The sequence below is a fragment of the Euprymna scolopes genome, chromosome 9 (assembly GCF_053919585.1).
Source record: "Euprymna scolopes isolate OS-2025 chromosome 9, ASM5391958v1, whole genome shotgun sequence".
Taxonomy (NCBI): domain Eukaryota; kingdom Metazoa; phylum Mollusca; class Cephalopoda; order Sepiida; family Sepiolidae; genus Euprymna; species Euprymna scolopes.
In genome coordinates, this window is record NC_136490.1 from 168898754 (window position 1) to 168917198 (window position 18445).

Consider the following 18445-nt stretch of genomic DNA (forward strand, 5'->3'; position numbering starts at 1 on the left):
CCATCCCAGGCAACGAGGCAAATGAAATGAAGCAACTAATTGCTTAATGAATGCATTAGCACAGGGGGAAAAACAAAACAAAAACAAAAACAATAACAAAAACAAACAGATAAACCCCAACAAAACAAGAAAGAAAACTAAAGTCTGTTTAATTTAAGGGGCGTTCGTTTTTTGGGGGGCAATTAAAATGAAGCAATTAATTGCTTAATTAGCAATGAAAAACCCACAACAAAACAAAACCAAACAAACCCAAGAAGAAAGAAAAACAAAAAAAAAAAAAATGAAAAATAAAGCTAAAGTCTGTTTTTGGGTTTTCGTTTTTTGGATTCGTCCCCAAGCTGGCGCTGGGTCAGAAACCGGGGCTGTAAACTCCTGGAGGCAGTGCAATACCAGGCCAACCCGTGGAGAAGGGGGAGCAAGCTCCTAACCCTTGACCGTGGTCCAAAAATCAGTTTAATATCGTGATCCCTCCATGCGAGGGACCTATCAGATATTAAGCTGATAAGAACAGATACTACACTTTGATCTTAGCCAAAAGGCCGAGAAGCGATGCGGCCCCTAGGGGCCGCGGTCGCCAGACGACCCTCAACTGGGGCCACCGTCGTCGGGCAGTGCTTCCTGGGCTGCTAGGCACCCCCCAGCAGCGAGGTGGAACAGTCGGACAGGTGCGCGGCCAAGTGGAGTCGTCCTCCAGCAGCAGGGGCGAGCCCCCAAGCGAGTAAATCAGGATGAAAGCGAAAAAAAGGGCCCGCAAGCTAATTAACCATCCCAGGCAACGAGGCAAATGAAATGAAGCAACTAATTGCTTAATGAATGCATTAGCACAGGGGGAAAAACAAAACAAAAACAAAAACAATAACAAAAACAAACAGATAAACCCCAACAAAACAAGAAAGAAAACTAAAGTCTGTTTAATTTAAGGGGCGTTCGTTTTTTGGGGGGCAATTAAAATGAAGCAATTAATTGCTTAATTAGCAATGAAAAACCCACAACAAAACAAAACCAAACAAACCCAAGAAGAAAGAAAAACAAAAAAAAAAAAAAATGAAAAATAAAGCTAAAGTCTGTTTTTGGGTTTTCGTTTTTTGGATTCGTCCCCAAGCTGGCGCTGGGTCAGAAACCGGGGCTGTAAACTCCTGGAGGCAGTGCAATACCAGGCCAACCCGTGGAGAAGGGGGAGCAAGCTCCTAACCCTTGACCGTGGTCCAAAAATCAGTTTAATATCGTGATCCCTCCATGCGAGGGACCTATCAGATATTAAGCTGATAAGAACAGATACTACACTTTGATCTTAGCCAAAAGGCCGAGAAGCGATGCGGCCCCTAGGGGCCGCGGTCGCCAGACGACCCTCAACTGGGGCCACCGTCGTCGGGCAGTGCTTCCTGGGCTGCTAGGCACCCCCCAGCAGCGAGGTGGAACAGTCGGACAGGTGCGCGGCCAAGTGGAGTCGTCCTCCAGCAGCAGGGGCGAGCCCCCAAGCGAGTAAATCAGGATGAAAGCGAAAAAAAGGGCCCGCAAGCTAATTAACCATCCCAGGCAACGAGGCAAATGAAATGAAGCAACTAATTGCTTAATGAATGCATTAGCACAGGGGGAAAAACAAAACAAAAACAAAAACAATAACAAAAACAAACAGATAAACCCCAACAAAACAAGAAAGAAAACTAAAGTCTGTTTAATTTAAGGGGCGTTCGTTTTTTGGGGGGCAATTAAAATGAAGCAATTAATTGCTTAATTAGCAATGAAAAACCCACAACAAAACAAAACCAAACAAACCCAAGAAGAAAGAAAAACAAAAAAAAAAAAAAATGAAAAATAAAGCTAAAGTCTGTTTTTGGGTTTTCGTTTTTTGGATTCGTCCCCAAGCTGGCGCTGGGTCAGAAACCGGGGCTGTAAACTCCTGGAGGCAGTGCAATACCAGGCCAACCCGTGGAGAAGGGGGAGCAAGCTCCTAACCCTTGACCGTGGTCCAAAAATCAGTTTAATATCGTGATCCCTCCATGCGAGGGACCTATCAGATATTAAGCTGATAAGAACAGATACTACACTTTGATCTTAGCCAAAAGGCCGAGAAGCGATGCGGCCCCTAGGGGCCGCGGTCGCCAGACGACCCTCAACTGGGGCCACCGTCGTCGGGCAGTGCTTCCTGGGCTGCTAGGCACCCCCCAGCAGCGAGGTGGAACAGTCGGACAGGTGCGCGGCCAAGTGGAGTCGTCCTCCAGCAGCAGGGGCGAGCCCCCAAGCGAGTAAATCAGGATGAAAGCGAAAAAAAGGGCCCGCAAGCTAATTAACCATCCCAGGCAACGAGGCAAATGAAATGAAGCAACTAATTGCTTAATGAATGCATTAGCACAGGGGGAAAAACAAAACAAAAACAAAAACAATAACAAAAACAAACAGATAAACCCCAACAAAACAAGAAAGAAAACTAAAGTCTGTTTAATTTAAGGGGCGTTCGTTTTTTGGGGGGCAATTAAAATGAAGCAATTAATTGCTTAATTAGCAATGAAAAACCCACAACAAAACAAAACCAAACAAACCCAAGAAGAAAGAAAAACAAAAAAAAAAAAAAATGAAAAATAAAGCTAAAGTCTGTTTTTGGGTTTTCGTTTTTTGGATTCGTCCCCAAGCTGGCGCTGGGTCAGAAACCGGGGCTGTAAACTCCTGGAGGCAGTGCAATACCAGGCCAACCCGTGGAGAAGGGGGAGCAAGCTCCTAACCCTTGACCGTGGTCCAAAAATCAGTTTAATATCGTGATCCCTCCATGCGAGGGACCTATCAGATATTAAGCTGATAAGAACAGATACTACACTTTGATCTTAGCCAAAAGGCCGAGAAGCGATGCGGCCCCTAGGGGCCGCGGTCGCCAGACGACCCTCAACTGGGGCCACCGTCGTCGGGCAGTGCTTCCTGGGCTGCTAGGCACCCCCCAGCAGCGAGGTGGAACAGTCGGACAGGTGCGCGGCCAAGTGGAGTCGTCCTCCAGCAGCAGGGGCGAGCCCCCAAGCGAGTAAATCAGGATGAAAGCGAAAAAAAGGGCCCGCAAGCTAATTAACCATCCCAGGCAACGAGGCAAATGAAATGAAGCAACTAATTGCTTAATGAATGCATTAGCACAGGGGGAAAAACAAAACAAAAACAAAAACAATAACAAAAACAAACAGATAAACCCCAACAAAACAAGAAAGAAAACTAAAGTCTGTTTAATTTAAGGGGCGTTCGTTTTTTGGGGGGCAATTAAAATGAAGCAATTAATTGCTTAATTAGCAATGAAAAACCCACAACAAAACAAAACCAAACAAACCCAAGAAGAAAGAAAAACAAAAAAAAAAAAAAATGAAAAATAAAGCTAAAGTCTGTTTTTGGGTTTTCGTTTTTTGGATTCGTCCCCAAGCTGGCGCTGGGTCAGAAACCGGGGCTGTAAACTCCTGGAGGCAGTGCAATACCAGGCCAACCCGTGGAGAAGGGGGAGCAAGCTCCTAACCCTTGACCGTGGTCCAAAAATCAGTTTAATATCGTGATCCCTCCATGCGAGGGACCTATCAGATATTAAGCTGATAAGAACAGATACTACACTTTGATCTTAGCCAAAAGGCCGAGAAGCGATGCGGCCCCTAGGGGCCGCGGTCGCCAGACGACCCTCAACTGGGGCCACCGTCGTCGGGCAGTGCTTCCTGGGCTGCTAGGCACCCCCCAGCAGCGAGGTGGAACAGTCGGACAGGTGCGCGGCCAAGTGGAGTCGTCCTCCAGCAGCAGGGGCGAGCCCCCAAGCGAGTAAATCAGGATGAAAGCGAAAAAAAGGGCCCGCAAGCTAATTAACCATCCCAGGCAACGAGGCAAATGAAATGAAGCAACTAATTGCTTAATGAATGCATTAGCACAGGGGGAAAAACAAAACAAAAACAAAAACAATAACAAAAACAAACAGATAAACCCCAACAAAACAAGAAAGAAAACTAAAGTCTGTTTAATTTAAGGGGCGTTCGTTTTTTGGGGGGCAATTAAAATGAAGCAATTAATTGCTTAATTAGCAATGAAAAACCCACAACAAAACAAAACCAAACAAACCCAAGAAGAAAGAAAAACAAAAAAAAAAAAAAATGAAAAATAAAGCTAAAGTCTGTTTTTGGGTTTTCGTTTTTTGGATTCGTCCCCAAGCTGGCGCTGGGTCAGAAACCGGGGCTGTAAACTCCTGGAGGCAGTGCAATACCAGGCCAACCCGTGGAGAAGGGGGAGCAAGCTCCTAACCCTTGACCGTGGTCCAAAAATCAGTTTAATATCGTGATCCCTCCATGCGAGGGACCTATCAGATATTAAGCTGATAAGAACAGATACTACACTTTGATCTTAGCCAAAAGGCCGAGAAGCGATGCGGCCCCTAGGGGCCGCGGTCGCCAGACGACCCTCAACTGGGGCCACCGTCGTCGGGCAGTGCTTCCTGGGCTGCTAGGCACCCCCCAGCAGCGAGGTGGAACAGTCGGACAGGTGCGCGGCCAAGTGGAGTCGTCCTCCAGCAGCAGGGGCGAGCCCCCAAGCGAGTAAATCAGGATGAAAGCGAAAAAAAGGGCCCGCAAGCTAATTAACCATCCCAGGCAACGAGGCAAATGAAATGAAGCAACTAATTGCTTAATGAATGCATTAGCACAGGGGGAAAAACAAAACAAAAACAAAAACAATAACAAAAACAAACAGATAAACCCCAACAAAACAAGAAAGAAAACTAAAGTCTGTTTAATTTAAGGGGCGTTCGTTTTTTGGGGGGCAATTAAAATGAAGCAATTAATTGCTTAATTAGCAATGAAAAACCCACAACAAAACAAAACCAAACAAACCCAAGAAGAAAGAAAAACAAAAAAAAAAAAAAATGAAAAATAAAGCTAAAGTCTGTTTTTGGGTTTTCGTTTTTTGGATTCGTCCCCAAGCTGGCGCTGGGTCAGAAACCGGGGCTGTAAACTCCTGGAGGCAGTGCAATACCAGGCCAACCCGTGGAGAAGGGGGAGCAAGCTCCTAACCCTTGACCGTGGTCCAAAAATCAGTTTAATATCGTGATCCCTCCATGCGAGGGACCTATCAGATATTAAGCTGATAAGAACAGATACTACACTTTGATCTTAGCCAAAAGGCCGAGAAGCGATGCGGCCCCTAGGGGCCGCGGTCGCCAGACGACCCTCAACTGGGGCCACCGTCGTCGGGCAGTGCTTCCTGGGCTGCTAGGCACCCCCCAGCAGCGAGGTGGAACAGTCGGACAGGTGCGCGGCCAAGTGGAGTCGTCCTCCAGCAGCAGGGGCGAGCCCCCAAGCGAGTAAATCAGGATGAAAGCGAAAAAAAGGGCCCGCAAGCTAATTAACCATCCCAGGCAACGAGGCAAATGAAATGAAGCAACTAATTGCTTAATGAATGCATTAGCACAGGGGGAAAAACAAAACAAAAACAAAAACAATAACAAAAACAAACAGATAAACCCCAACAAAACAAGAAAGAAAACTAAAGTCTGTTTAATTTAAGGGGCGTTCGTTTTTTGGGGGGCAATTAAAATGAAGCAATTAATTGCTTAATTAGCAATGAAAAACCCACAACAAAACAAAACCAAACAAACCCAAGAAGAAAGAAAAACAAAAAAAAAAAAAATGAAAAATAAAGCTAAAGTCTGTTTTTGGGTTTTCGTTTTTTGGATTCGTCCCCAAGCTGGCGCTGGGTCAGAAACCGGGGCTGTAAACTCCTGGAGGCAGTGCAATACCAGGCCAACCCGTGGAGAAGGGGGAGCAAGCTCCTAACCCTTGACCGTGGTCCAAAAATCAGTTTAATATCGTGATCCCTCCATGCGAGGGACCTATCAGATATTAAGCTGATAAGAACAGATACTACACTTTGATCTTAGCCAAAAGGCCGAGAAGCGATGCGGCCCCTAGGGGCCGCGGTCGCCAGACGACCCTCAACTGGGGCCACCGTCGTCGGGCAGTGCTTCCTGGGCTGCTAGGCACCCCCCAGCAGCGAGGTGGAACAGTCGGACAGGTGCGCGGCCAAGTGGAGTCGTCCTCCAGCAGCAGGGGCGAGCCCCCAAGCGAGTAAATCAGGATGAAAGCGAAAAAAAGGGCCCGCAAGCTAATTAACCATCCCAGGCAACGAGGCAAATGAAATGAAGCAACTAATTGCTTAATGAATGCATTAGCACAGGGGGAAAAACAAAACAAAAACAAAAACAATAACAAAAACAAACAGATAAACCCCAACAAAACAAGAAAGAAAACTAAAGTCTGTTTAATTTAAGGGGCGTTCGTTTTTTGGGGGGCAATTAAAATGAAGCAATTAATTGCTTAATTAGCAATGAAAAACCCACAACAAAACAAAACCAAACAAACCCAAGAAGAAAGAAAAACAAAAAAAAAAAAAAATGAAAAATAAAGCTAAAGTCTGTTTTTGGGTTTTCGTTTTTTGGATTCGTCCCCAAGCTGGCGCTGGGTCAGAAACCGGGGCTGTAAACTCCTGGAGGCAGTGCAATACCAGGCCAACCCGTGGAGAAGGGGGAGCAAGCTCCTAACCCTTGACCGTGGTCCAAAAATCAGTTTAATATCGTGATCCCTCCATGCGAGGGACCTATCAGATATTAAGCTGATAAGAACAGATACTACACTTTGATCTTAGCCAAAAGGCCGAGAAGCGATGCGGCCCCTAGGGGCCGCGGTCGCCAGACGACCCTCAACTGGGGCCACCGTCGTCGGGCAGTGCTTCCTGGGCTGCTAGGCACCCCCCAGCAGCGAGGTGGAACAGTCGGACAGGTGCGCGGCCAAGTGGAGTCGTCCTCCAGCAGCAGGGGCGAGCCCCCAAGCGAGTAAATCAGGATGAAAGCGAAAAAAAGGGCCCGCAAGCTAATTAACCATCCCAGGCAACGAGGCAAATGAAATGAAGCAACTAATTGCTTAATGAATGCATTAGCACAGGGGGAAAAACAAAACAAAAACAAAAACAATAACAAAAACAAACAGATAAACCCCAACAAAACAAGAAAGAAAACTAAAGTCTGTTTAATTTAAGGGGCGTTCGTTTTTTGGGGGGCAATTAAAATGAAGCAATTAATTGCTTAATTAGCAATGAAAAACCCACAACAAAACAAAACCAAACAAACCCAAGAAGAAAGAAAAACAAAAAAAAAAAAAAATGAAAAATAAAGCTAAAGTCTGTTTTTGGGTTTTCGTTTTTTGGATTCGTCCCCAAGCTGGCGCTGGGTCAGAAACCGGGGCTGTAAACTCCTGGAGGCAGTGCAATACCAGGCCAACCCGTGGAGAAGGGGGAGCAAGCTCCTAACCCTTGACCGTGGTCCAAAAATCAGTTTAATATCGTGATCCCTCCATGCGAGGGACCTATCAGATATTAAGCTGATAAGAACAGATACTACACTTTGATCTTAGCCAAAAGGCCGAGAAGCGATGCGGCCCCTAGGGGCCGCGGTCGCCAGACGACCCTCAACTGGGGCCACCGTCGTCGGGCAGTGCTTCCTGGGCTGCTAGGCACCCCCCAGCAGCGAGGTGGAACAGTCGGACAGGTGCGCGGCCAAGTGGAGTCGTCCTCCAGCAGCAGGGGCGAGCCCCCAAGCGAGTAAATCAGGATGAAAGCGAAAAAAAGGGCCCGCAAGCTAATTAACCATCCCAGGCAACGAGGCAAATGAAATGAAGCAACTAATTGCTTAATGAATGCATTAGCACAGGGGGAAAAACAAAACAAAAACAAAAACAATAACAAAAACAAACAGATAAACCCCAACAAAACAAGAAAGAAAACTAAAGTCTGTTTAATTTAAGGGGCGTTCGTTTTTTGGGGGGCAATTAAAATGAAGCAATTAATTGCTTAATTAGCAATGAAAAACCCACAACAAAACAAAACCAAACAAACCCAAGAAGAAAGAAAAACAAAAAAAAAAAAAAATGAAAAATAAAGCTAAAGTCTGTTTTTGGGTTTTCGTTTTTTGGATTCGTCCCCAAGCTGGCGCTGGGTCAGAAACCGGGGCTGTAAACTCCTGGAGGCAGTGCAATACCAGGCCAACCCGTGGAGAAGGGGGAGCAAGCTCCTAACCCTTGACCGTGGTCCAAAAATCAGTTTAATATCGTGATCCCTCCATGCGAGGGACCTATCAGATATTAAGCTGATAAGAACAGATACTACACTTTGATCTTAGCCAAAAGGCCGAGAAGCGATGCGGCCCCTAGGGGCCGCGGTCGCCAGACGACCCTCAACTGGGGCCACCGTCGTCGGGCAGTGCTTCCTGGGCTGCTAGGCACCCCCCAGCAGCGAGGTGGAACAGTCGGACAGGTGCGCGGCCAAGTGGAGTCGTCCTCCAGCAGCAGGGGCGAGCCCCCAAGCGAGTAAATCAGGATGAAAGCGAAAAAAAGGGCCCGCAAGCTAATTAACCATCCCAGGCAACGAGGCAAATGAAATGAAGCAACTAATTGCTTAATGAATGCATTAGCACAGGGGGAAAAACAAAACAAAAACAAAAACAATAACAAAAACAAACAGATAAACCCCAACAAAACAAGAAAGAAAACTAAAGTCTGTTTAATTTAAGGGGCGTTCGTTTTTTGGGGGGCAATTAAAATGAAGCAATTAATTGCTTAATTAGCAATGAAAAACCCACAACAAAACAAAACCAAACAAACCCAAGAAGAAAGAAAAACAAAAAAAAAAAAAAATGAAAAATAAAGCTAAAGTCTGTTTTTGGGTTTTCGTTTTTTGGATTCGTCCCCAAGCTGGCGCTGGGTCAGAAACCGGGGCTGTAAACTCCTGGAGGCAGTGCAATACCAGGCCAACCCGTGGAGAAGGGGGAGCAAGCTCCTAACCCTTGACCGTGGTCCAAAAATCAGTTTAATATCGTGATCCCTCCATGCGAGGGACCTATCAGATATTAAGCTGATAAGAACAGATACTACACTTTGATCTTAGCCAAAAGGCCGAGAAGCGATGCGGCCCCTAGGGGCCGCGGTCGCCAGACGACCCTCAACTGGGGCCACCGTCGTCGGGCAGTGCTTCCTGGGCTGCTAGGCACCCCCCAGCAGCGAGGTGGAACAGTCGGACAGGTGCGCGGCCAAGTGGAGTCGTCCTCCAGCAGCAGGGGCGAGCCCCCAAGCGAGTAAATCAGGATGAAAGCGAAAAAAAGGGCCCGCAAGCTAATTAACCATCCCAGGCAACGAGGCAAATGAAATGAAGCAACTAATTGCTTAATGAATGCATTAGCACAGGGGGAAAAACAAAACAAAAACAAAAACAATAACAAAAACAAACAGATAAACCCCAACAAAACAAGAAAGAAAACTAAAGTCTGTTTAATTTAAGGGGCGTTCGTTTTTTGGGGGGCAATTAAAATGAAGCAATTAATTGCTTAATTAGCAATGAAAAACCCACAACAAAACAAAACCAAACAAACCCAAGAAGAAAGAAAAACAAAAAAAAAAAAAAATGAAAAATAAAGCTAAAGTCTGTTTTTGGGTTTTCGTTTTTTGGATTCGTCCCCAAGCTGGCGCTGGGTCAGAAACCGGGGCTGTAAACTCCTGGAGGCAGTGCAATACCAGGCCAACCCGTGGAGAAGGGGGAGCAAGCTCCTAACCCTTGACCGTGGTCCAAAAATCAGTTTAATATCGTGATCCCTCCATGCGAGGGACCTATCAGATATTAAGCTGATAAGAACAGATACTACACTTTGATCTTAGCCAAAAGGCCGAGAAGCGATGCGGCCCCTAGGGGCCGCGGTCGCCAGACGACCCTCAACTGGGGCCACCGTCGTCGGGCAGTGCTTCCTGGGCTGCTAGGCACCCCCCAGCAGCGAGGTGGAACAGTCGGACAGGTGCGCGGCCAAGTGGAGTCGTCCTCCAGCAGCAGGGGCGAGCCCCCAAGCGAGTAAATCAGGATGAAAGCGAAAAAAAGGGCCCGCAAGCTAATTAACCATCCCAGGCAACGAGGCAAATGAAATGAAGCAACTAATTGCTTAATGAATGCATTAGCACAGGGGGAAAAACAAAACAAAAACAAAAACAATAACAAAAACAAACAGATAAACCCCAACAAAACAAGAAAGAAAACTAAAGTCTGTTTAATTTAAGGGGCGTTCGTTTTTTGGGGGGCAATTAAAATGAAGCAATTAATTGCTTAATTAGCAATGAAAAACCCACAACAAAACAAAACCAAACAAACCCAAGAAGAAAGAAAAACAAAAAAAAAAAAAAATGAAAAATAAAGCTAAAGTCTGTTTTTGGGTTTTCGTTTTTTGGATTCGTCCCCAAGCTGGCGCTGGGTCAGAAACCGGGGCTGTAAACTCCTGGAGGCAGTGCAATACCAGGCCAACCCGTGGAGAAGGGGGAGCAAGCTCCTAACCCTTGACCGTGGTCCAAAAATCAGTTTAATATCGTGATCCCTCCATGCGAGGGACCTATCAGATATTAAGCTGATAAGAACAGATACTACACTTTGATCTTAGCCAAAAGGCCGAGAAGCGATGCGGCCCCTAGGGGCCGCGGTCGCCAGACGACCCTCAACTGGGGCCACCGTCGTCGGGCAGTGCTTCCTGGGCTGCTAGGCACCCCCCAGCAGCGAGGTGGAACAGTCGGACAGGTGCGCGGCCAAGTGGAGTCGTCCTCCAGCAGCAGGGGCGAGCCCCCAAGCGAGTAAATCAGGATGAAAGCGAAAAAAAGGGCCCGCAAGCTAATTAACCATCCCAGGCAACGAGGCAAATGAAATGAAGCAACTAATTGCTTAATGAATGCATTAGCACAGGGGGAAAAACAAAACAAAAACAAAAACAATAACAAAAACAAACAGATAAACCCCAACAAAACAAGAAAGAAAACTAAAGTCTGTTTAATTTAAGGGGCGTTCGTTTTTTGGGGGGCAATTAAAATGAAGCAATTAATTGCTTAATTAGCAATGAAAAACCCACAACAAAACAAAACCAAACAAACCCAAGAAGAAAGAAAAACAAAAAAAAAAAAAAATGAAAAATAAAGCTAAAGTCTGTTTTTGGGTTTTCGTTTTTTGGATTCGTCCCCAAGCTGGCGCTGGGTCAGAAACCGGGGCTGTAAACTCCTGGAGGCAGTGCAATACCAGGCCAACCCGTGGAGAAGGGGGAGCAAGCTCCTAACCCTTGACCGTGGTCCAAAAATCAGTTTAATATCGTGATCCCTCCATGCGAGGGACCTATCAGATATTAAGCTGATAAGAACAGATACTACACTTTGATCTTAGCCAAAAGGCCGAGAAGCGATGCGGCCCCTAGGGGCCGCGGTCGCCAGACGACCCTCAACTGGGGCCACCGTCGTCGGGCAGTGCTTCCTGGGCTGCTAGGCACCCCCCAGCAGCGAGGTGGAACAGTCGGACAGGTGCGCGGCCAAGTGGAGTCGTCCTCCAGCAGCAGGGGCGAGCCCCCAAGCGAGTAAATCAGGATGAAAGCGAAAAAAAGGGCCCGCAAGCTAATTAACCATCCCAGGCAACGAGGCAAATGAAATGAAGCAACTAATTGCTTAATGAATGCATTAGCACAGGGGGAAAAACAAAACAAAAACAAAAACAATAACAAAAACAAACAGATAAACCCCAACAAAACAAGAAAGAAAACTAAAGTCTGTTTAATTTAAGGGGCGTTCGTTTTTTGGGGGGCAATTAAAATGAAGCAATTAATTGCTTAATTAGCAATGAAAAACCCACAACAAAACAAAACCAAACAAACCCAAGAAGAAAGAAAAACAAAAAAAAAAAAAAATGAAAAATAAAGCTAAAGTCTGTTTTTGGGTTTTCGTTTTTTGGATTCGTCCCCAAGCTGGCGCTGGGTCAGAAACCGGGGCTGTAAACTCCTGGAGGCAGTGCAATACCAGGCCAACCCGTGGAGAAGGGGGAGCAAGCTCCTAACCCTTGACCGTGGTCCAAAAATCAGTTTAATATCGTGATCCCTCCATGCGAGGGACCTATCAGATATTAAGCTGATAAGAACAGATACTACACTTTGATCTTAGCCAAAAGGCCGAGAAGCGATGCGGCCCCTAGGGGCCGCGGTCGCCAGACGACCCTCAACTGGGGCCACCGTCGTCGGGCAGTGCTTCCTGGGCTGCTAGGCACCCCCCAGCAGCGAGGTGGAACAGTCGGACAGGTGCGCGGCCAAGTGGAGTCGTCCTCCAGCAGCAGGGGCGAGCCCCCAAGCGAGTAAATCAGGATGAAAGCGAAAAAAAGGGCCCGCAAGCTAATTAACCATCCCAGGCAACGAGGCAAATGAAATGAAGCAACTAATTGCTTAATGAATGCATTAGCACAGGGGGAAAAACAAAACAAAAACAAAAACAATAACAAAAACAAACAGATAAACCCCAACAAAACAAGAAAGAAAACTAAAGTCTGTTTAATTTAAGGGGCGTTCGTTTTTTGGGGGGCAATTAAAATGAAGCAATTAATTGCTTAATTAGCAATGAAAAACCCACAACAAAACAAAACCAAACAAACCCAAGAAGAAAGAAAAACAAAAAAAAAAAAAAATGAAAAATAAAGCTAAAGTCTGTTTTTGGGTTTTCGTTTTTTGGATTCGTCCCCAAGCTGGCGCTGGGTCAGAAACCGGGGCTGTAAACTCCTGGAGGCAGTGCAATACCAGGCCAACCCGTGGAGAAGGGGGAGCAAGCTCCTAACCCTTGACCGTGGTCCAAAAATCAGTTTAATATCGTGATCCCTCCATGCGAGGGACCTATCAGATATTAAGCTGATAAGAACAGATACTACACTTTGATCTTAGCCAAAAGGCCGAGAAGCGATGCGGCCCCTAGGGGCCGCGGTCGCCAGACGACCCTCAACTGGGGCCACCGTCGTCGGGCAGTGCTTCCTGGGCTGCTAGGCACCCCCCAGCAGCGAGGTGGAACAGTCGGACAGGTGCGCGGCCAAGTGGAGTCGTCCTCCAGCAGCAGGGGCGAGCCCCCAAGCGAGTAAATCAGGATGAAAGCGAAAAAAAGGGCCCGCAAGCTAATTAACCATCCCAGGCAACGAGGCAAATGAAATGAAGCAACTAATTGCTTAATGAATGCATTAGCACAGGGGGAAAAACAAAACAAAAACAAAAACAATAACAAAAACAAACAGATAAACCCCAACAAAACAAGAAAGAAAACTAAAGTCTGTTTAATTTAAGGGGCGTTCGTTTTTTGGGGGGCAATTAAAATGAAGCAATTAATTGCTTAATTAGCAATGAAAAACCCACAACAAAACAAAACCAAACAAACCCAAGAAGAAAGAAAAACAAAAAAAAAAAAAAATGAAAAATAAAGCTAAAGTCTGTTTTTGGGTTTTCGTTTTTTGGATTCGTCCCCAAGCTGGCGCTGGGTCAGAAACCGGGGCTGTAAACTCCTGGAGGCAGTGCAATACCAGGCCAACCCGTGGAGAAGGGGGAGCAAGCTCCTAACCCTTGACCGTGGTCCAAAAATCAGTTTAATATCGTGATCCCTCCATGCGAGGGACCTATCAGATATTAAGCTGATAAGAACAGATACTACACTTTGATCTTAGCCAAAAGGCCGAGAAGCGATGCGGCCCCTAGGGGCCGCGGTCGCCAGACGACCCTCAACTGGGGCCACCGTCGTCGGGCAGTGCTTCCTGGGCTGCTAGGCACCCCCCAGCAGCGAGGTGGAACAGTCGGACAGGTGCGCGGCCAAGTGGAGTCGTCCTCCAGCAGCAGGGGCGAGCCCCCAAGCGAGTAAATCAGGATGAAAGCGAAAAAAAGGGCCCGCAAGCTAATTAACCATCCCAGGCAACGAGGCAAATGAAATGAAGCAACTAATTGCTTAATGAATGCATTAGCACAGGGGGAAAAACAAAACAAAAACAAAAACAATAACAAAAACAAACAGATAAACCCCAACAAAACAAGAAAGAAAACTAAAGTCTGTTTAATTTAAGGGGCGTTCGTTTTTTGGGGGGCAATTAAAATGAAGCAATTAATTGCTTAATTAGCAATGAAAAACCCACAACAAAACAAAACCAAACAAACCCAAGAAGAAAGAAAAACAAAAAAAAAAAAAAATGAAAAATAAAGCTAAAGTCTGTTTTTGGGTTTTCGTTTTTTGGATTCGTCCCCAAGCTGGCGCTGGGTCAGAAACCGGGGCTGTAAACTCCTGGAGGCAGTGCAATACCAGGCCAACCCGTGGAGAAGGGGGAGCAAGCTCCTAACCCTTGACCGTGGTCCAAAAATCAGTTTAATATCGTGATCCCTCCATGCGAGGGACCTATCAGATATTAAGCTGATAAGAACAGATACTACACTTTGATCTTAGCCAAAAGGCCGAGAAGCGATGCGGCCCCTAGGGGCCGCGGTCGCCAGACGACCCTCAACTGGGGCCACCGTCGTCGGGCAGTGCTTCCTGGGCTGCTAGGCACCCCCCAGCAGCGAGGTGGAACAGTCGGACAGGTGCGCGGCCAAGTGGAGTCGTCCTCCAGCAGCAGGGGCGAGCCCCCAAGCGAGTAAATCAGGATGAAAGCGAAAAAAAGGGCCCGCAAGCTAATTAACCATCCCAGGCAACGAGGCAAATGAAATGAAGCAACTAATTGCTTAATGAATGCATTAGCACAGGGGGAAAAACAAAACAAAAACAAAAACAATAACAAAAACAAACAGATAAACCCCAACAAAACAAGAAAGAAAACTAAAGTCTGTTTAATTTAAGGGGCGTTCGTTTTTTGGGGGGCAATTAAAATGAAGCAATTAATTGCTTAATTAGCAATGAAAAACCCACAACAAAACAAAACCAAACAAACCCAAGAAGAAAGAAAAACAAAAAAAAAAAAAAATGAAAAATAAAGCTAAAGTCTGTTTTTGGGTTTTCGTTTTTTGGATTCGTCCCCAAGCTGGCGCTGGGTCAGAAACCGGGGCTGTAAACTCCTGGAGGCAGTGCAATACCAGGCCAACCCGTGGAGAAGGGGGAGCAAGCTCCTAACCCTTGACCGTGGTCCAAAAATCAGTTTAATATCGTGATCCCTCCATGCGAGGGACCTATCAGATATTAAGCTGATAAGAACAGATACTACACTTTGATCTTAGCCAAAAGGCCGAGAAGCGATGCGGCCCCTAGGGGCCGCGGTCGCCAGACGACCCTCAACTGGGGCCACCGTCGTCGGGCAGTGCTTCCTGGGCTGCTAGGCACCCCCCAGCAGCGAGGTGGAACAGTCGGACAGGTGCGCGGCCAAGTGGAGTCGTCCTCCAGCAGCAGGGGCGAGCCCCCAAGCGAGTAAATCAGGATGAAAGCGAAAAAAAGGGCCCGCAAGCTAATTAACCATCCCAGGCAACGAGGCAAATGAAATGAAGCAACTAATTGCTTAATGAATGCATTAGCACAGGGGGAAAAACAAAACAAAAACAAAAACAATAACAAAAACAAACAGATAAACCCCAACAAAACAAGAAAGAAAACTAAAGTCTGTTTAATTTAAGGGGCGTTCGTTTTTTGGGGGGCAATTAAAATGAAGCAATTAATTGCTTAATTAGCAATGAAAAACCCACAACAAAACAAAACCAAACAAACCCAAGAAGAAAGAAAAACAAAAAAAAAAAAAAATGAAAAATAAAGCTAAAGTCTGTTTTTGGGTTTTCGTTTTTTGGATTCGTCCCCAAGCTGGCGCTGGGTCAGAAACCGGGGCTGTAAACTCCTGGAGGCAGTGCAATACCAGGCCAACCCGTGGAGAAGGGGGAGCAAGCTCCTAACCCTTGACCGTGGTCCAAAAATCAGTTTAATATCGTGATCCCTCCATGCGAGGGACCTATCAGATATTAAGCTGATAAGAACAGATACTACACTTTGATCTTAGCCAAAAGGCCGAGAAGCGATGCGGCCCCTAGGGGCCGCGGTCGCCAGACGACCCTCAACTGGGGCCACCGTCGTCGGGCAGTGCTTCCTGGGCTGCTAGGCACCCCCCAGCAGCGAGGTGGAACAGTCGGACAGGTGCGCGGCCAAGTGGAGTCGTCCTCCAGCAGCAGGGGCGAGCCCCCAAGCGAGTAAATCAGGATGAAAGCGAAAAAAAGGGCCCGCAAGCTAATTAACCATCCCAGGCAACGAGGCAAATGAAATGAAGCAACTAATTGCTTAATGAATGCATTAGCACAGGGGGAAAAACAAAACAAAAACAAAAACAATAACAAAAACAAACAGATAAACCCCAACAAAACAAGAAAGAAAACTAAAGTCTGTTTAATTTAAGGGGCGTTCGTTTTTTGGGGGGCAATTAAAATGAAGCAATTAATTGCTTAATTAGCAATGAAAAACCCACAACAAAACAAAACCAAACAAACCCAAGAAGAAAGAAAAACAAAAAAAAAAAAAAATGAAAAATAAAGCTAAAGTCTGTTTTTGGGTTTTCGTTTTTTGGATTCGTCCCCAAGCTGGCGCTGGGTCAGAAACCGGGGCTGTAAACTCCTGGAGGCAGTGCAATACCAGGCCAACCCGTGGAGAAGGGGGAGCAAGCTCCTAACCCTTGACCGTGGTCCAAAAATCAGTTTAATATCGTGATCCCTCCATGCGAGGGACCTATCAGATATTAAGCTGATAAGAACAGATACTACACTTTGATCTTAGCCAAAAGGCCGAGAAGCGATGCGGCCCCTAGGGGCCGCGGTCGCCAGACGACCCTCAACTGGGGCCACCGTCGTCGGGCAGTGCTTCCTGGGCTGCTAGGCACCCCCCAGCAGCGAGGTGGAACAGTCGGACAGGTGCGCGGCCAAGTGGAGTCGTCCTCCAGCAGCAGGGGCGAGCCCCCAAGCGAGTAAATCAGGATGAAAGCGAAAAAAAGGGCCCGCAAGCTAATTAACCATCCCAGGCAACGAGGCAAATGAAATGAAGCAACTAATTGCTTAATGAATGCATTAGCACAGGGGGAAAAACAAAACAAAAACAAAAACAATAACAAAAACAAACAGATAAACCCCAACAAAACAAGAAAGAAAACTAAAGTCTGTTTAATTTAAGGGGCGTTCGTTTTTTGGGGGGCAATTAAAATGAAGCAATTAATTGCTTAATTAGCAATGAAAAACCCACAACAAAACAAAACCAAACAAACCCAAGAAGAAAGAAAAACAAAAAAAAAAAAAAATGAAAAATAAAGCTAAAGTCTGTTTTTGGGTTTTCGTTTTTTGGATTCGTCCCCAAGCTGGCGCTGGGTCAGAAACCGGGGCTGTAAACTCCTGGAGGCAGTGCAATACCAGGCCAACCCGTGGAGAAGGGGGAGCAAGCTCCTAACCCTTGACCGTGGTCCAAAAATCAGTTTAATATCGTGATCCCTCCATGCGAGGGACCTATCAGATATTAAGCTGATAAGAACAGATACTACACTTTGATCTTAGCCAAAAGGCCGAGAAGCGATGCGGCCCCTAGGGGCCGCGGTCGCCAGACGACCCTCAACTGGGGCCACCGTCGTCGGGCAGTGCTTCCTGGGCTGCTAGGCACCCCCCAGCAGCGAGGTGGAACAGTCGGACAGGTGCGCGGCCAAGTGGAGTCGTCCTCCAGCAGCAGGGGCGAGCCCCCAAGCGAGTAAATCAGGATGAAAGCGAAAAAAAGGGCCCGCAAGCTAATTAACCATCCCAGGCAACGAGGCAAATGAAATGAAGCAACTAATTGCTTAATGAATGCATTAGCACAGGGGGAAAAACAAAACAAAAACAAAAACAATAACAAAAACAAACAGATAAACCCCAACAAAACAAGAAAGAAAACTAAAGTCTGTTTAATTTAAGGGGCGTTCGTTTTTTGGGGGGCAATTAAAATGAAGCAATTAATTGCTTAATTAGCAATGAAAAACCCACAACAAAACAAAACCAAACAAACCCAAGAAGAAAGAAAAACAAAAAAAAAAAAAAATGAAAAATAAAGCTAAAGTCTGTTTTTGGGTTTTCGTTTTTTGGATTCGTCCCCAAGCTGGCGCTGGGTCAGAAACCGGGGCTGTAAACTCCTGGAGGCAGTGCAATACCAGGCCAACCCGTGGAGAAGGGGGAGCAAGCTCCTAACCCTTGACCGTGGTCCAAAAATCAGTTTAATATCGTGATCCCTCCATGCGAGGGACCTATCAGATATTAAGCTGATAAGAACAGATACTACACTTTGATCTTAGCCAAAAGGCCGAGAAGCGATGCGGCCCCTAGGGGCCGCGGTCGCCAGACGACCCTCAACTGGGGCCACCGTCGTCGGGCAGTGCTTCCTGGGCTGCTAGGCACCCCCCAGCAGCGAGGTGGAACAGTCGGACAGGTGCGCGGCCAAGTGGAGTCGTCCTCCAGCAGCAGGGGCGAGCCCCCAAGCGAGTAAATCAGGATGAAAGCGAAAAAAAGGGCCCGCAAGCTAATTAACCATCCCAGGCAACGAGGCAAATGAAATGAAGCAACTAATTGCTTAATGAATGCATTAGCACAGGGGGAAAAACAAAACAAAAACAAAAACAATAACAAAAACAAACAGAT

At 46.5% G+C, this 18445-nt stretch overlaps 24 non-coding genes across 24 annotated transcripts; all 24 read right to left on the minus strand.

Annotated features, from left to right (window-relative positions):
- Positions 1–352: 352 nt before the first annotated feature.
- LOC145285161 (U2 spliceosomal RNA) lies at positions 353–551 on the minus strand. The gene has a single exon (XR_013868972.1). It is a non-coding gene; the product is annotated as a U2 spliceosomal RNA (small nuclear RNA).
- A 565-nt stretch (positions 552–1116) lies between these two features.
- LOC145285162 (U2 spliceosomal RNA) lies at positions 1117–1315 on the minus strand. The gene has a single exon (XR_013868973.1). It is a non-coding gene; the product is annotated as a U2 spliceosomal RNA (small nuclear RNA).
- A 565-nt stretch (positions 1316–1880) lies between these two features.
- On the minus strand, positions 1881–2079 carry LOC145285164 (U2 spliceosomal RNA). The gene has a single exon (XR_013868974.1). It is a non-coding gene; the product is annotated as a U2 spliceosomal RNA (small nuclear RNA).
- A 565-nt stretch (positions 2080–2644) lies between these two features.
- On the minus strand, positions 2645–2843 carry LOC145285165 (U2 spliceosomal RNA). Its single transcript, XR_013868975.1, has one exon. It is a non-coding gene; the product is annotated as a U2 spliceosomal RNA (small nuclear RNA).
- Positions 2844–3408: 565 nt separating this feature from the next.
- Positions 3409–3607, minus strand: LOC145285166 (U2 spliceosomal RNA). The gene has a single exon (XR_013868976.1). It is a non-coding gene; the product is annotated as a U2 spliceosomal RNA (small nuclear RNA).
- Positions 3608–4172: 565 nt separating this feature from the next.
- Positions 4173–4371, minus strand: LOC145285167 (U2 spliceosomal RNA). Its single transcript, XR_013868977.1, has one exon. It is a non-coding gene; the product is annotated as a U2 spliceosomal RNA (small nuclear RNA).
- A 565-nt stretch (positions 4372–4936) lies between these two features.
- LOC145285168 (U2 spliceosomal RNA) lies at positions 4937–5135 on the minus strand. Its single transcript, XR_013868978.1, has one exon. It is a non-coding gene; the product is annotated as a U2 spliceosomal RNA (small nuclear RNA).
- A 564-nt stretch (positions 5136–5699) lies between these two features.
- Positions 5700–5898, minus strand: LOC145285169 (U2 spliceosomal RNA). The gene has a single exon (XR_013868979.1). It is a non-coding gene; the product is annotated as a U2 spliceosomal RNA (small nuclear RNA).
- Positions 5899–6463: 565 nt separating this feature from the next.
- Positions 6464–6662, minus strand: LOC145285170 (U2 spliceosomal RNA). The gene has a single exon (XR_013868980.1). It is a non-coding gene; the product is annotated as a U2 spliceosomal RNA (small nuclear RNA).
- Positions 6663–7227: 565 nt separating this feature from the next.
- LOC145285171 (U2 spliceosomal RNA) lies at positions 7228–7426 on the minus strand. The gene has a single exon (XR_013868981.1). It is a non-coding gene; the product is annotated as a U2 spliceosomal RNA (small nuclear RNA).
- A 565-nt stretch (positions 7427–7991) lies between these two features.
- Positions 7992–8190, minus strand: LOC145285172 (U2 spliceosomal RNA). The gene has a single exon (XR_013868982.1). It is a non-coding gene; the product is annotated as a U2 spliceosomal RNA (small nuclear RNA).
- A 565-nt stretch (positions 8191–8755) lies between these two features.
- Positions 8756–8954, minus strand: LOC145285173 (U2 spliceosomal RNA). The gene has a single exon (XR_013868983.1). It is a non-coding gene; the product is annotated as a U2 spliceosomal RNA (small nuclear RNA).
- Positions 8955–9519: 565 nt separating this feature from the next.
- LOC145285175 (U2 spliceosomal RNA) lies at positions 9520–9718 on the minus strand. The gene has a single exon (XR_013868984.1). It is a non-coding gene; the product is annotated as a U2 spliceosomal RNA (small nuclear RNA).
- Positions 9719–10283: 565 nt separating this feature from the next.
- On the minus strand, positions 10284–10482 carry LOC145285176 (U2 spliceosomal RNA). Its single transcript, XR_013868985.1, has one exon. It is a non-coding gene; the product is annotated as a U2 spliceosomal RNA (small nuclear RNA).
- Positions 10483–11047: 565 nt separating this feature from the next.
- Positions 11048–11246, minus strand: LOC145285177 (U2 spliceosomal RNA). Its single transcript, XR_013868986.1, has one exon. It is a non-coding gene; the product is annotated as a U2 spliceosomal RNA (small nuclear RNA).
- A 565-nt stretch (positions 11247–11811) lies between these two features.
- On the minus strand, positions 11812–12010 carry LOC145285178 (U2 spliceosomal RNA). The gene has a single exon (XR_013868987.1). It is a non-coding gene; the product is annotated as a U2 spliceosomal RNA (small nuclear RNA).
- A 565-nt stretch (positions 12011–12575) lies between these two features.
- Positions 12576–12774, minus strand: LOC145285179 (U2 spliceosomal RNA). The gene has a single exon (XR_013868988.1). It is a non-coding gene; the product is annotated as a U2 spliceosomal RNA (small nuclear RNA).
- Positions 12775–13339: 565 nt separating this feature from the next.
- Positions 13340–13538, minus strand: LOC145285180 (U2 spliceosomal RNA). The gene has a single exon (XR_013868989.1). It is a non-coding gene; the product is annotated as a U2 spliceosomal RNA (small nuclear RNA).
- A 565-nt stretch (positions 13539–14103) lies between these two features.
- Positions 14104–14302, minus strand: LOC145285181 (U2 spliceosomal RNA). Its single transcript, XR_013868990.1, has one exon. It is a non-coding gene; the product is annotated as a U2 spliceosomal RNA (small nuclear RNA).
- Positions 14303–14867: 565 nt separating this feature from the next.
- Positions 14868–15066, minus strand: LOC145285182 (U2 spliceosomal RNA). Its single transcript, XR_013868991.1, has one exon. It is a non-coding gene; the product is annotated as a U2 spliceosomal RNA (small nuclear RNA).
- A 565-nt stretch (positions 15067–15631) lies between these two features.
- Positions 15632–15830, minus strand: LOC145285183 (U2 spliceosomal RNA). Its single transcript, XR_013868992.1, has one exon. It is a non-coding gene; the product is annotated as a U2 spliceosomal RNA (small nuclear RNA).
- A 565-nt stretch (positions 15831–16395) lies between these two features.
- LOC145285184 (U2 spliceosomal RNA) lies at positions 16396–16594 on the minus strand. Its single transcript, XR_013868993.1, has one exon. It is a non-coding gene; the product is annotated as a U2 spliceosomal RNA (small nuclear RNA).
- A 565-nt stretch (positions 16595–17159) lies between these two features.
- LOC145285186 (U2 spliceosomal RNA) lies at positions 17160–17358 on the minus strand. The gene has a single exon (XR_013868994.1). It is a non-coding gene; the product is annotated as a U2 spliceosomal RNA (small nuclear RNA).
- Positions 17359–17923: 565 nt separating this feature from the next.
- Positions 17924–18122, minus strand: LOC145285187 (U2 spliceosomal RNA). The gene has a single exon (XR_013868995.1). It is a non-coding gene; the product is annotated as a U2 spliceosomal RNA (small nuclear RNA).
- Positions 18123–18445: the final 323 nt, after the last annotated feature.